Source organism: Protopterus annectens, chromosome 12.part0 (genome assembly GCF_019279795.1).
Source record: "Protopterus annectens isolate FY-2018-M chromosome 12.part0, PAN1.0, whole genome shotgun sequence".
Classification (NCBI taxonomy): Eukaryota; Metazoa; Chordata; order Ceratodontiformes; family Protopteridae; genus Protopterus; species Protopterus annectens.
The window spans coordinates 1,151,285,001-1,151,300,519 of record NC_056746.1 but is presented as its reverse complement, the minus strand read 5'-3'; the positions used below and the strand labels follow the sequence as shown (position 1 = coordinate 1,151,300,519).

The following is a 15,519-nucleotide window of genomic DNA, read 5'->3' as shown; positions in this document are numbered from 1 at the left end:
TTAACACCCTTGTATGGGATGTTTCTTTGGGATACCCAAAGTACAGAAATCACAAACAAATCCACCTTTTAGGCCAATCATTTCAGCCAAGAAATCCAAGACAGAGAATATTTCTCTGTGATTGGATTATACACTTAATCCAATTTTGCAAAAAGTGAAATCGTATCCTAGGGATTCTTGGCACCTTTTTCTGAGGGACATGAACTTCACCCATGGTGACTTCTATTTTGCGTCTTTGGATGTAAAATCACTTTACACAAGTATTAACCAGGATACTGGTATAGAATATCTGACAGATTACCTTAATGGGTTTACTGATTTTACGCATAGTAAAGCTGGGATGATTTGTAAACTCATGGGTATAGTTTTGGATAATAATTATTTTGAATTTAATCAATGACATTACAAACAGACTTCAGGAGTGGCCATGGGGGCAGGTGGCTCCAGCCTTTGCCAATCTTGTGATGGCCACGTGGGAGGAGGGATACTTATATTTACATCCACAGTGATCCCAACTCACTTTATAGCAGAGATTCATTGGATGACTTGATATTTTTGTGGACTGGTGAAGAGAAAGAATTTGAGTCTTTTGTGAAGGACCTCAACCAGGCCACAGATTTTCTAGAATTCTCTGTGGGGAGTTTTGGTAAGAATATTACATTTTTCAGACATATGTTTGGCCTTTGATACATCTAGTAACATTTTTGTGAGTAAAATCTTTAGAAAAGATGCATTTGTTAACCAATACTTGCACAGAGACAGTTTATACCCTAGACATACGAAGAAAGGGGTAATCAAGGGGCAATTTATTAGTTTTAGTAGACTTACATCTGATGATGATACCTTTCTCCAAGAGATTATTATGCGGACACATTTTTTTGAGCAGCAGAGGGTATGATCAGGTTTGGCTTACCAACATACAAAATGAAGTTTTCATTTTGAGACAGACTGTTGCCAAACCTGTCATTAGGGGGGTAAGTGATGCAAGTGTAATAAGGAAAGAGAAGGACAACACTACGCTCACCATTTCATTCCCCATACCCATTGTTAACGAGATAGGTGTCAAACATATTATCAAGGACAATTGGAAAGTCTTGATGGGTAATAGAGAACTCACACGGATTGTTGTTGTACAACCCCCAAGGTCACTTTCAAGAGAATTAAGAACATTAAAACCCATTTTGGAACATGGAGTCAGAAACATGTCAGTATTGGTTGATGAAAATAGTGTTAGAGGGACCGTCTCTTGTAAGAAGTGCAAACAATGTAGGTGCATTAGTAATACGTCTTGCACATTTATTAGACATCTCAATAGGACCATTTGGGTGAACAAACATTTCAATTGTGAGAGTTCTAACAGTTTATGTGGCCATATGCAATTCCTGTTTTTGTTATTACATAGGGAAAACTATCAGATGTTTAAAGCGAAGAATATATGAGCACACACTTGCTATAAAGAAAAATTATTTTACCAATGCTTTGGCTAGACATGCCACTCAATGCATGAACTTTAAGTAGTACACTTTTTCAGTTATAGATTTTGTTCCACAGATGGAATTTATAGGGAATACCAACTTGATTCTGGAATGTAAGGAGTCTTTGTGGCAGATTAGTTTGGTAGCTGATAGAGCTTCTGGTCTGGAGCTCTGAATGAATGCATTAATATTAAACTGTTTTTTAGCACTAAAAAAAAAATATATATATATATATATATATATATATACATACATACATACATACATACACACACAACATATGTTTTTACAAAATATTTTGAATGATTGTCGTTTATACAATATGACAGTTTTCTTTTTATGGCATGATTTTATGCCTTTAATTCAAAAAGTGATATGGAAAGTCATGTGATGATTTATGTAACTTAAAAGGGGTGCGTTTTGTGAGGTTTAACATTTTCTGAAGAAGTTCATGAGGAATAAACTTGGACGAAAGTGCTAAAGAATTGTGTTCACTCCTTCATTCTACCTACTGCTTTTGGTTTTTGAGATTCATTTTCTAGTTTGGTGTGTGTTTCTACGTTTTTCAGAAACTACATTTATTGGGAGTGCCTTCTGTGTGGAGTCTGCATGTCCTCCCCGCTGTTGGGTAGCGTTAGAAATACATGCATGCGTAAATGGGCGTGCCTTTGTTGAAGGTTGGGCATCTAGCTGGCATTTCGTAAAAATCTACTGCCAATCATTAGCGGACTGAAGTTCCGCTGTGGCGACCCTTACCGGAAAAAAGTCAAAAGACAAACAACAACAACATTTATCCAGTCCCCATGGGTGCCGGTTTACCGAGAGTTTACAGTAGTAAGGAGCTATATGAAAAGCAAGAGAATTATGCTAACATGTATTTACATATTCCAACAAGAACTGCTATTATGGAGATTAAAAAATGTTGGGAGAAATTGATCAGTTTTGAGCAGGGATTATTATTTTCGGGTGAGGACTGGAACCTGGTCTGGAATGTTGAGGGGGCTAGAATGGAATGCAAGGATAGATCTCTGTCAAAGTAAGCTTTGTCATTTAAGACTACACAACTGCAGCCTAAATGAAATTCCAAGCATCAACTCACCAGAAAGTACGTAGGAAGCAATGATAACAAGAACAATACATTTCAATTTAAAAAATATACTCAATACAAGACCCACAGAAGGATAACTAAATCAATAACAGCAAAAACACACACAAGCCCACCACTCATAAGAAGAATACTGTACATAGCAGCATGACAGGATAGGATTTATATATTTCTTAAGAATTATATCAGAGTATTTTGTATGACCATGTGAATTCAGTAGTAGGAAATCAACAGAATTTACATATTATTCTCCAAGGTAAAATAAACGGGCTAGACTGGATAGAATTTACATTTCACAAGAGCATGTACATATAACTGAAAGCTATGAAAACACATTCATTTACTATCTCAGATCATGCACCAATAAAAACTAAGACAAAGTTGCAGGGCAATGAATAAAAATGAGGCAATGGTGCTTTCCTACTTATTTGTTAAAGTGAAAGGCATTTAAAGAACGAGTACTGGAAATTATTCAGGAGTCATTAGGAAAGACAGAATTGTTTTCAGAAGGGATAGCTAGTCAGTATGATGAAAATGGAATTTAAAAACAGGGCAGAAATCAAATAAATATGGGGAAAAAAGAGTAAAAAGTTATTTAGTGGTACTGAAAAACATTCAAATAATGCAGAATTGGGGAAATCTTTACAGAACAAGAGAAAGAAAAACTGCTAAGTGCCAAAAGGAAAAAAAATGGAGTATATGGATAATATACATCAGTTTAGAAAGGCTGCAGTAAAGCATTTTTTTATAACTCCAGAACACAAAAACCTTTAGCACAGCAACTTAGGCAACAGAAAGTAGAAACATTTTTTGGCCAAACTTAGGGAGCCTAAACCAGAGATCCTATAGTGGTACTAGAGAGATTTTGAATTATATGACAGTTTGTATAAAACAAAGGAAATGTGGAAACCGAGAAAGAGACAAATGGAAATATTTGTGGAATACCCAATTATGCCAAGGTTAGAGGAAAATGAGGCTTAACAATTATTAGCTATGAAGCAGGATAAAATAAACTGAAGTTTAAAAATGTGGTAAAACTGAGAGAGAGATATGGGGAACGTGGCAATACAGATTACTTAGAGGGATTATTAAAGGTTAAACTAAGGGAATCTTATGGAACAACTGTTAAGTACTAAAGGGAACAGTATTTTGATAATATGCATACATTTTGAAATGTTGAGGTAAAGAAAGTATTTTTGATAACTCCATAGCACAAAATACAAATCACAACAAAAAAACAGAAAGGGGTGTCAAAGTCAGACAAAGATGAGGCTCAAGAATTAAGAACCAAGATGGGAGGGGATGACATAAAATGGTGACTGATAAATCAGTCAAACAGAAGTCTCCAAATGGTATTCCTTTGGAAGTTGGGTGGGAGGGCAGAGCATGACAAGCATCCTGAAGGTTTTAACTACTTTAAAAGGTGGGACAGTACCAGCATCTTGAAAGAAAGCTGTGGTGGCTGTACTACCTCCAAGTGGGAAAAGACCCCCTAAATCCAACTTCATATGGGCCAATTTCAATTTTGAATGATGACTATAAATAATTTATGACTATAGTAGCTAAAACAATGTCTAAGGTGTGGCTAAAACTGAAAACTAAAACTAACTATGGATCAATGTGATTTTTCTGGATGGGACACTAATAGGATGAGGATAATTCAAAGGGAAGCAGAGTCCAAGAAGACCCTTTTATTGTTGGTGGGTCAAGATGCAGAGAAAACATTCAATAGAGTTAGATGGGATTTTATAAGTATAGCAATGGCAGCATTGGCATTTCTTGATAGAAAAGTTGGGTTGATTAGGAATATATAAGAAGGGTCAGAGGCAAAATCAAGATGGGAGGTTTCCCTTTGACAAGCTGCGCTTGAACAGAGAAAACAGGTCGGGGTGCCCTCTTTCTCCTTTATTAATTTGTCTTATACTTGGAACCACTGGCAAAGAAAAATAATGGACTCAAATTCAAGGAAATAACTGGTATGATAATTAAAAAAAATATATTTGCAGATATTACATTACATATGATAAATCCAGAAAAAATATTTTAGTGTTATGGAACACTGACACAGTTTCAAGTTTTTAAATACATAAAAAAATGAAGATGGCCTTTGTTTTATGCTCCCGCATATGAACTGGTTAAGCAATAATCATACTTTTGAGGAAATAAAATTAAATATATAGGTGTTTGCCTTAAAAAGGATTATATTATGGTAGCAAGGTGCAAGTGGGAAAAGACTAAGCAAAAGATAATATAAAAATGGAGAAGTTGGAAGCTCTTGACTATGGATATGGATAGCAAGGTACATACAGTGAAAATTGTTCTAGTGTACAAAACTCAGGCATATTTTCATGAACCAGAGTAGTAGTTGTGGACCATAATTAATAAAGAATTGAAGGAATTTATTTGGGCGGGAAAGAGAGCAAGAATTAAGTAGGATAAGTGGTTTCTAACCACAAAACAAGAGGAGTTAGGATTAACAGATTTGATGAGATACTGTAGAGTTACACAGTTACGACTCACATAAGTAACACAAAGCAGAAGACTACAAACCAAAGTGGAAAGAAATGATGTTAAAAACTTAGGAAGAGTCAACAAAATAAGAAGAAAGTAGGGTTTTGAATGCAGGTACTTAAGCAGACTAGTAACAGCCATAAAGATTATTATATTTGCAAAGTAACAGAAAATATTTTAGAACACAGCTAATAAAGTGGAGAAAAAAGCTTCTACCACTAGGAACGACTGCTAGCAAGGGCACAGAAAATAGAAAAAAGGTACCTGGAGTTTATTGCAGAAAAATAACTGTCAGGAAAAGTCAGAGGGTGATGACACCAAGCAGGACTGTGAACTGCAGGTTGGAGACTACCTTCCATACCAGGGATTGATAAAACAGTATAGGTAGAGAGAAAGGGATAGGGGTGTGTTAAATAAAAGACCAGCTCTGGCTGAGTTTATAGATGAATTTAGAAGAGAAAGCTGTGATAAAAAGGGGGTAATTATAAGAACCAGTGTTATAAAAAAACTGGGAAAAGTGAATGGAAAAGCAATATACAAAAGAAACAGGATATTTGTTTGGCACCAAAATTCAGATGGTTTAAAATTTTTACATGGAATTGTCTGCATAAGTATATTTATAGGTTCATAGATTAGTACTAAGCTAACTGCCCTTGCAAGCCATTTTAAGCCTAGCCAATTATCCCTTGTGAGACTCAAACCCTGCACCTTGTGTTTATAAGGCAAACACCTTAACCATTAGGCCACCCTCCCAACCCTGGCACACTGAGTTTGTGGGCTATGTGTCATTTGGGTTGTGTTGGGGGGTGGAGGTTGCTTGCGTTTCTGCTTTGGAGGTCCCTGTTGCTTGGGCCGGTTTTACGGAGAGCCTCCGCGAATGTAGGTGTGTGTTTTGTGTTTCTATGCGTGTGTTTTGGTGGTGTAGGTTTTGAGGGACTATATGCATGTGTTTTGGTGGTGTAGGTTTTGAGGGACTATGTGCTGAGTGTGGTGTGGTTCAAGTGTTTACCTTCTCTTGACTGTCTAGTCCAGTCTTGGGTGAAGAGAGCTTTGCTTCCAGTTTGGCTATATAAGTGCATCTCTCACAGGTTGTAGTGTTGGGCGGTAGGAGGAGAGGGTTGTCTGTGTACATGAGGCAATTACTGCATTGCCCCAAGATGCCCAGATTCATCAGGTAGACAGGAGAAAACACCGGGGGCTGACCCTTAGACATGCATGGATATGTGCTTATTTGTCAAGTACTAGAAACTGTTTTCCTCTAGACGATGAGGAAAGTTGAGTGCTGTAGTAATTTGTAGCTTATTTAGTGCTTACAATAAGTTCTGAACAAGTGCCGAAACAAAAAACTGGCTAGTTCTAAGAAACTAAATTAAGCTAGAAGACTTCCTTCCAACACAGAAAGACTTGGGCCCTAGAAGCCTACAAATAGTCCTGGACACAGCAAATCTATATCCAAGCTAGACTACCCACAGGAAAGACAGGAAACAAGCTTAGAAAAAGTTTTTTTTCTCCTCTAAATCTGAATCCTCAAGAGATGAGACAAAGGATCCTTCATCAGAACCAGATCCCTCTAGGTCCGAATCTTCAGATTCAAAACGGTCTGGGCAGGTTTAAGTAGTAGGGTCTATTTTCCTTTTACCTGGGGAGGCATCCCCGGGGGCTTGTGTAGACCGAACTATAGAGATCCGGTCTTACACTAGTCTATTTACGTTCTGTTGGTAGCCATGAGAAAGAGAACCAATAGGCTTAGGCGAAGGCCCTGCAGCAGTACTTCTCCTGGGAGTCGCCTAGGGACATCCAACATCCTGACACCTATCACTCTAAAAGAAAACATGAACAGGTGTAAGCCAAAGCCGCAAAGCAGCGACACCTGGAAGAGTGCGTACTTCAGAAGCAGAGGCCTGCGGAGCAGCTCTGGAACCCACAGATGAGCTGAAAGCAAGGACCTGTGCAGAAGTAGAGGGACCAGACGGCAAGTCGGACACTGAATGGGTCTCAGAAGCCTGAAGTACCACCTTAGACAAAGGGGCTGTGCAAGCACCTTGCTTTGTTCATCACATCACAAGCTTAGAGAGACTGGGACTGGTTTTCGTCCAAGCTTGGGTCTTTTCTTTTCCCTTCTTATTCCTTGGTTACTCAACCTCCAGACAACGCAATCAGACTCGGATGAGAAGATTCAAGACTAAGGAATCTAAAATCTCGCCCCCATGTCTGATCACCCTAGAGTTAAAGTGGGCGCAAAAGCAACAACTAGGAACGTCATGACTTGGGTCTAAAAAGGTGACAGAAAGCAAGTGGAAGTCTGTGTGGAATATGCTTACTACAGCGGAGGCAATTCTTACTTTACTGGAGTTTAAAACAAAAGAAAGAAGTTCCCCAATGGGATACCTATTTTTCCGACAACTTCTGTCTGGAGCGGAATGGCACACAAACACTGCTTCAGGCTCTGAAGGCAAAAATAAAAAAAAAAGACTGGTTTCATGGTTCCCTACATACCCAGGCATACCGATTTCAGTTGGGGCATCTGCCAGCCTTAGGAGGAACAAATAATTTCTCTGGTAATCAGACCAGCCAAGGAATTTCACAGAAGGAAATATCACAGTCAGGACTATAACACAAAAAACATCTGACTTTCCCCATAAATGCAATAGAAATCATGCAATGTACACACTTCTGGAAAATCGATAACCAGATCTATGAAAGGTTTATTTCCGGTCATGGAACAAATAAAATAACCACTTTATGCCAAGTACATGTTTTTGTGGGGCTCTGCAACTATCACTCCAACCATCCAGCTACACCCAGTCCAAAACTTACTGGGAGGAAAAAAGTGAATGGATTTTACATATGAAAAAAAATATATATATACCAGTCACAAATAACGATTACCACTCAAAGATGTGTTCTTTAATGTAAAACTAGTTATTTTACTTACTACAAAAATGGGACTTGCAAAAACTGGACGGGGGCGCTCATTTCTTTAAATTTCCGTTTTTAAGCTTATACCTAATGCACAGAATAAACCACATCATCACAAAATATCCACGACACCCCCGCCCCAAGTTGAAATTTGATGCAAGGCAGCGATACCTTTTGTACCATTTACTTTTTTCCCCCCAAAAACAAACAACTAGATGGCATTGTATGCTTTAAATGTTCCGTTTAGAGTTTAGACTGAAAAAAGCATAAATTGTGAAATTAGTTAAAATTTTGAAGCTGTATCAAAGACAACTGGCGAAGACACTACCAAAACAGGAACATTTACTCCTTCCACTTCCCAAGGGCGCAAGCCACTGAGCATGCGCAAACACTAGACTACGCAACTATCCATTATACAAACTGCAATTATAGCTCAATATTAAGTGTGCAAAAACGTACATCGCATATCTACCTAACTTTTTGAAATACCCATGTACAAAGCTGCAGTCGCAAGAAAATGTGCTCAGGACCGCTTGGTTTTCGACTTAACTAATTCCCCGTCAATCATGGAACACAAAGAACAGAACGTGTCCGGTCTGAAAACAAAACAAAGTATAGAGTGTTCCACCACGTGCGCTTCCACCGGAATGAAAAGCAAAGCGCACATAAGCGCCACACAGCCCGGAAAAACGCCACAATATCAAATATTTCCGCTTACTGTTTAAAACCCCCGAGATAATGCAGACAGACATGTTTATACACACACGAATTCGCAACAGAATTACTTTGCACCTAACCAGGCAAACACAAGCGTAGCTAGCACAGGAATACAAACACGTATGGGATGCACATAGCTCTCAACTTAATATCGTCAGTGTGGAACACTACCTCTCAAAAACTTTAGTCAGGAAACACGTAAGATGGTTACAATGCGATTTTTATTTACTTAATAGCTCTTTTAATGAATTAGTATGATTCAGTTCTATTTACCATATATATCAGTTAAAAAAGTACAGTTTTGTACCTACCATAAATGTAGATGTTCGAGGATCTCCATTGCTGCAGTCCTGACAAATGGGTACTCCGCTGCCCACCATCGGCCCGAATACCAAAGGGCTAGATCCGGCGTTGGTCATGGGCGCCCGAGACTGACGTAGTGTCAGTACAAATGCGCATGACCGACGCCATAACCTCAGTCTTTCTTGCCTCAGACATCAGAATGCAAAAAACACCACCCAAAAACCCCAATCTAAAAAGAAAAAGGGGGAAGGAGGGAGGGAAAATTGGACTGCAGCAATGGAGATCCTCGAACATCTACATTTATGGTAGGTACAAAACTGTACTATGTTCTTCGTCTCCCAATGCTGCAGTCCTGACAAATGGGTAGAATCCCAGAGCAACGGAAAAAAAAAGGGAGGTTGGTCAACTGAATAGCATGAGGAGCTGCAGACATGCCCTGTAAGACTGCAGTGGCAAACCCAGCCCTAGACCTAGAATAAAGAGGCAAATGATAATGCTTTGTAAAGGTATGTACAGAACTCCAAGTAGCTGCCTCTAGAATGTCTTTAGTAGCTACCCCTCTCAAAAAAGCAGTAGATGTGGCCGTAGCCCTAGTAGAATGAGGCCTGATCCCAACTGGAACCTCCTTTCCATGATGAGAGTAACAAAAAGCAATACAATGGCCAATCCACTTGGAAATAGTTTGTTTCGAGACAGCTTTTCCACGTGAAGTCACAGCAAACGAAACAAATAATTGTTGAGAACTTCTGAACTCTTTGGTTCTGAACAAATAATATCTTAACTGCCTATGTACATCCAAAGAATGCAAAACTTTTTCCCCTTCATTTTGGGGGTTAGCATAAAAAGTAGGCAAATGTATAGATTGGTTCAATGCCACATTAGAAATCACTTTAGGCAGAAAAGTAGGATTAGTACGCAAGGAAACTCTGTCCTGGTGAAAAATCAGAAAAGGTTCCACTGCCATGAGAGCCTGTAATTCAGATACCCTTCTAGCAGAAGTAACAGCCAATAAAAAAGCAGTCTTCCAAGACAACAACTTCAAGTCAGCCGTAGCTGCAGGTTCAAAAGGAGGCAGAGTCAGTTTTTCCAAAACAAAATTAAGATCCCAGGTAGGAGTAGGAGCCCTCCGTGGGGGTCTTATATTCTTTGCCCCTCTAAGAAACTGTTTAAGCAATGGATGTGAAAATAAAGGAGGGTCACCATCATAGTGAGCAGAAATAGCTGCAGCATGCACTTTTACAGAAGAGAAGGACAAACCCTTGTCCAATAACATAGACAAATATTGCAATGTACAACTCAAATCAGGCAATGTGACATCAAAGCCTTTAGCTGAACTCCAAAGAAAAAATCTCTTCCATTTATCAGCATAAACTTTTCGAGTACTAGGACGCCTGGCTTCCAAAAGAACATCCAAAACTTGTTGAGGGAGCTGAAGGCCCTCATTCTCTAAAACTGAATGCGCCAGGCTGTCAGGTGTAGGGATTGCACCCCGACATTGAGAAAATGATTGTTTTCTTGAGACAATAAGTGAGGAATCCGTGGTAATGGCCAAGGGGCCCCCTGAATTAAGCTCCTCAACAGAGGGTACCAATGCTGACGAGGCCAATCCGGTGCTATAAGGATCATGCAAGGTTTGTCCCTCCTGACTTTCAACAGGACTTTTGGAAGAAGAGGCAGAGGAGGAAAGGCATACACGTGAAGGTTGCTCCAACTGAAGGATAGTGCATCTATTTTCCTGGCTTTCAGATGAAACAGCCTTGTGCAAAACAGAGGTAGTTGGAAATTCAGAGGAGAAGCGAACAGATCTATGTCTGGAGTTCCCCAAGCCATGGTCAACTGACAAAACACCTGAGGATCCAACTTCCATTCGTGAGGATCCACCATTTGCCTGCTCAGAACATCCGCTAACGAATTCTGTGCTCCTGGCAGAAACTGTGCTCGAAGAGTGATGTGCAGATTCAAAGCAGTTTCCCATAACATCATTGCTTGTCTGCAAAGAGGGTAAGAATGAGTTCCCCCCTGCTTGTTGATGTACCACATGACAGTTGTGTTGTCCGTTCGAATCAACACCAGTCCTGGTCGAAGTAGATCCTTGAATGCTTTTAATGCAAATTGAACTGCCAGCATCTCTTTCATGTTGATATGCAAGTGAAGCAACTCCGGGGGCCAAAGGTCTTGAATCCATTTTCCTTTGAAATGAGCTCCCCAGGCTGACTCCGAGGCGTCTGTCGTTAATATCTGACTTGCCTCTGGTTGGGTCACAGAGAGTCCCTTGTTTAGGTGACATTCCTGAGCCCACCACACAAATTATTTCTGAATGCAAGGTAGAATCCGAATGACAGTGTCCAAATCGTGGCTGTGCTGAGTCCAAACGCTTTTGAGATACCATTGTAACTTCCTCATATGCAGTTTGGCATTGGGAAGTACTAGAATGCAAGATGCCATGAACCCCAAGGCTTGAAGGACTGTCCTTGCAGTCAGCCTGGACATTACTGATAGCTGTAGGAAGTACTGGTGAAGATTTCTTTGTTTGTCCGGGGTAAGAAATGCCATCTGAGTAGCTGTATTCAGTCTCACACCCAGAAAACACATCTCCTGTGAGGGTACTAGACTGGACTTTATTTCGTTCACAGAATACCCTAGGCATCTGAAAACTGTCATCACATACTGCAGATGTCGAAGAAGTTCGTGCTTGCCTTGAGCCAGTATCAAACAATCGTCCAGATAAGGATAAATTTGAATTCCTTTTAGTCTGAGAAAAGCTATTACTGGAGCCAGGACTTTTGTGAATACCCTGGGCGCAGTAAATAAGCCAAAGGGCAATGCAGAGAACTGATAATGCAAATTCCCAGTCCGAAACCTCAGGAATTTCCTGCAACTGGGCCTGATAGGAATGTGAAGATAGGCCTCCTTGAGATCCAAAGTCACCATCCAGTGATCTCTGCCCAGCATAGGCAACAGCTGTTGCAGCGTTAACATCTTGAATTTCGGAATTTCCAGAAAGGTGTTTAGAATGGATAAATCCAGAATGGGCCTCCAAGTATTTCCCTTCTTTGGCACTAAGAAAAGACGGGAATAAAACCCTGTGCCCCTTTCCGCAGAAGGAACTTCCTGTATTGCTCCCAACTGGAGCAGAGAAGAAATCTGTGCCTGTGCTTCCAGTCTTTGCTGATGAGGCACATCCGGCATACCTTTGAAAGGCGGGAATGTGTGAAAATAAAATTTGTAGCCTCAAGTTATAATGTCCAATACCCATTTGTCTTGGGTAACCAAATGCCAATTCCTTTTGAAAAGTCCCAGTTTTCCTCCTAGAGGAGCTGCCAGCAAAGCAGAGTCCGGCAGCTGAAGACACAGGTCATTGGGTCTGCTTCCGAAAGGACTGACCCCTGCCCTCCCCAGCAGAAGGGGTAGAAGAACTCAAAGACCTAGAAGTAACAGGGCCCTGAAAGGAAGCCCTACCTCTACCACGCCTCGACCTGCCCCTAGAATGAAAATCCGAAGAGGGAAAAGACCATCCCTTAGCAGGCCAATTCCTACTGAACTTAGGGGGCTGAACCTGTAAAAAGTCCTTAACTGTCTGCATAGACTTAGCTTTTTCCTCCATTTTTTTTAAAACTGATTCCACTGGAGGGCCAAAAAGAACATCAGATTGCAAAGGAGCATCCATAATTCGAGCTTTAACATGCTCTGACAAGGACTGATCTTTAAGCCAGGCATGTCTGTGAACAACAGAACTAGTAGCAGCCACCCTGGAAGAAGCTTGTAAAGCATCAAAACCACACTGCAAAGAATGCTTACCAACCTGGTCTGAAGCATGCACTAAATCTTGAAGCTCCTTACAGTCAATACCTTCAGCTAAAGCATCTACTTTACATTTCAATTGACTTAGCAAATAATTCTGATACCTGAGCATATGAAACTGACAATTTAAAGCCCTCATAGCCAAAGTAGAAGAGGTATACAGTTTCTTACCCCACCTATCCAGGGCCCTAGCATCCTTGTCCAGAGGAACTGGATTCCTAACCACAGAAGCCTTAACACCTTTGGGGCCTTGAGAAATAGTTTCTGGATCAGCCCTAGGGCTCTTATACAAGTACTTGTGAGCTTCCGGAACCCTGTAGTATCTATCTGGTTTAACTGGGGCAGGAGGCAGAGAATCTGGGTTAAGGGCAGCCTCAGAAAATACATCCTGAACAACATCCAGTACAGGGGGAATAGCCAAGGGCCTGTGCTGAGGCAAAAACAAGAATTCTCTTAGCCTTTTACGAGAATCAGAATAATCCTGGCCTTCCCATTTGAAATGTTCCCTCATGGAATGCAAAGTTTCAGAGAAAGAAAAATCTTCTGGAGGGGACGCAGAGGGAGAAGCATCCTCAGCCTCCGAATCAGAATAGGGAGGGAAATCCTGAAGTTCTTCCACAGAGGAATCTGACTCATTGGAAGACTGAACCAAACCCTCCAACTCTGTCTCTACCCTGGGCCTCTTCTCAGGGGGAGGCATGGAACCCCTAATTAAAGTAATCAAATCTTCAGCCATCTTTAACATGTGCTTCCTAGGAGCTGGACCCTGGGGAATAGCACCCGCAGGGGCAGACTTAGACTTAGAATGGCCTTTGCCTAGAGAAGGAGGAGGCTTAACCACCCTATGAGGGGAGGGAGCCACTGACAACAGAGAAGCACCCTCAGCCTGGCCTAACACAGGAGAAGCCACTTCCTGTAGTAACAAAGGCTCCCCTTGACACTCTGGTAAACTGTCAGAAAGAGCCACTGAAGCAGCCAGTGGTTCTACAGGACCGACGTCCGGAGTGGACGTCTCATCCTGTTTGGACCGCAAAGACTTTTCTTTGCGCTTCTTAGAAGAACCAGTCGTCGGAGAATCCGACGGCATGTTGTAATTACAATGTTTACCAAACACCAGCCTAGCACAGTCCAACCGACGTTTAATAGTACGCTTATTAAAAGTAGCACAAAAGCGACACCCAACAACGTCGTGCTCAGGCCCTAAACAAGGAATGCAGAGTGAATGGTAATCCCTATGAGGAATCTGTTTCCCACAAGAAATACAGTTATTAACTTTTTCTGACATCCGTCAATACTGAGGCAAGAAAAAGACAAAAAATGTCCCCAAAGGGGTACTTAGCCCAACTTGGTCTCCGGTCTGAAACTCGAAAACCGACAATTCCAGATAGCTGAACGGCACTTGCAAATTCTGCTTCTGCTTAGGACCATGCGGCAAGAAAGACTGAGGTTATGGCGTCAGTCATGCGCATTTGTACTGACGTAGTTACTCAGTCTCGGGCGCCCATGACCGACGCCGGATCTAGCCCTTTGGTATTCGGGCCGATGGTGGGCAGCGGAGTACCCATTTGTCAGGACTGCAGCAATGGGAGACGAAGAACATCTGATAACAGTGTGTGTCACAGACCCTTCCAATGTGGAACTTGAAGGAACATCAATGTTCTAAGACCCCGAATGAGGTGTACACTTGAGAGGTATGAATTGCAAACACCAATAATATAGCGTTAATACAAACGGGCGTCTTTTTGTCAATCACGATACATTAGCAAAAGTGAAACCAAGCTCAAAGCAATGTGTCAAAAGACGACGTTGGAAGTATACAAAAGGGAAGATTGTTTAGGCTCCAATCGCACCCATCCCAAAAACGGGGATATCTTCAATTTATTTTACATTTGTTGACCGGGATAGTCCGACTAGATACATGTCCATTTTCAACGGAAGCCCCTGGGAGAAAAGCTCCAAGGTAAAAATGTACTGAAAAAAAAAAAAATCACAAAATGATTATAAAAGTTAACCACAGTTTACAGGCTCCAGTTAAGGAAGCGGGTAATAGAAATCATACATTTTTTAAACAGTGTTGACAAACTGACTAGGCAATGTAACATGATTACAGACTACAGAGGATGATCTAGTCGGTTTTGAACAAGGACATAGCCAGTGAGTTTTAAAGTAGGTTTTTTTTAACCGAGTAAGACAATGTTCAAGAAGATCAGCAGGAAGATAGTTCCCAAGTTTTGCAAACAGAGTCCCCCAGAGTTGTTGTTTTAAAGTCTGAACTCAAAAGTTGGTAATCTCCAAGTGTAGTACCTCGCAGGATGCACAGTAGCAAATCCCACCCCAAACACGCCTCACCCCCACGAATATTCACATGGCTCCTGTCGTGGCAAGCAAGGCAGCATCGGTATGAATATTCAAGTACACAAATATTTAGTTGAATCATACCATTTATTTAAGTTCATATCCCTCCAACTCATTCTTTGCTCTGAATGGAGAGCATTGTGATTACAATTTGATAAAAAAAAAAAATTCGGTAAAACGTGTAATATTGACATTTAAGCTTTTATCATGCTCAAAAGGTGTTTATATTTAATAACATATTTGTCAGTTATTTTTTTATTTTAATGACAAATGTTTAACGGTCGTTTTCAGGTGTTGGAATTAGAATTTGTTATGGGAAAATGAAGATTTCTA

The 15,519-nt window shown here is 40.7% G+C and overlaps 1 protein-coding gene across 3 annotated transcripts in view; it reads right to left on the bottom strand.

The window, feature by feature from the left end:
• The window catches only part of WRAP53 (WD repeat containing antisense to TP53), a gene marked incomplete in the record, with an annotated part of 785,404 nt that extends 776,742 nt beyond the window's left edge, over nucleotides 1-8,662 (bottom strand). Inside the window, 1 exon segment of one of the 3 annotated variants that reach the window (XM_044090178.1) lies at nucleotides 8,483-8,662. 3 annotated transcript variants of the gene reach the window in all.
• Between the last annotated feature and the right edge of the window lie 6,857 nt (nucleotides 8,663-15,519).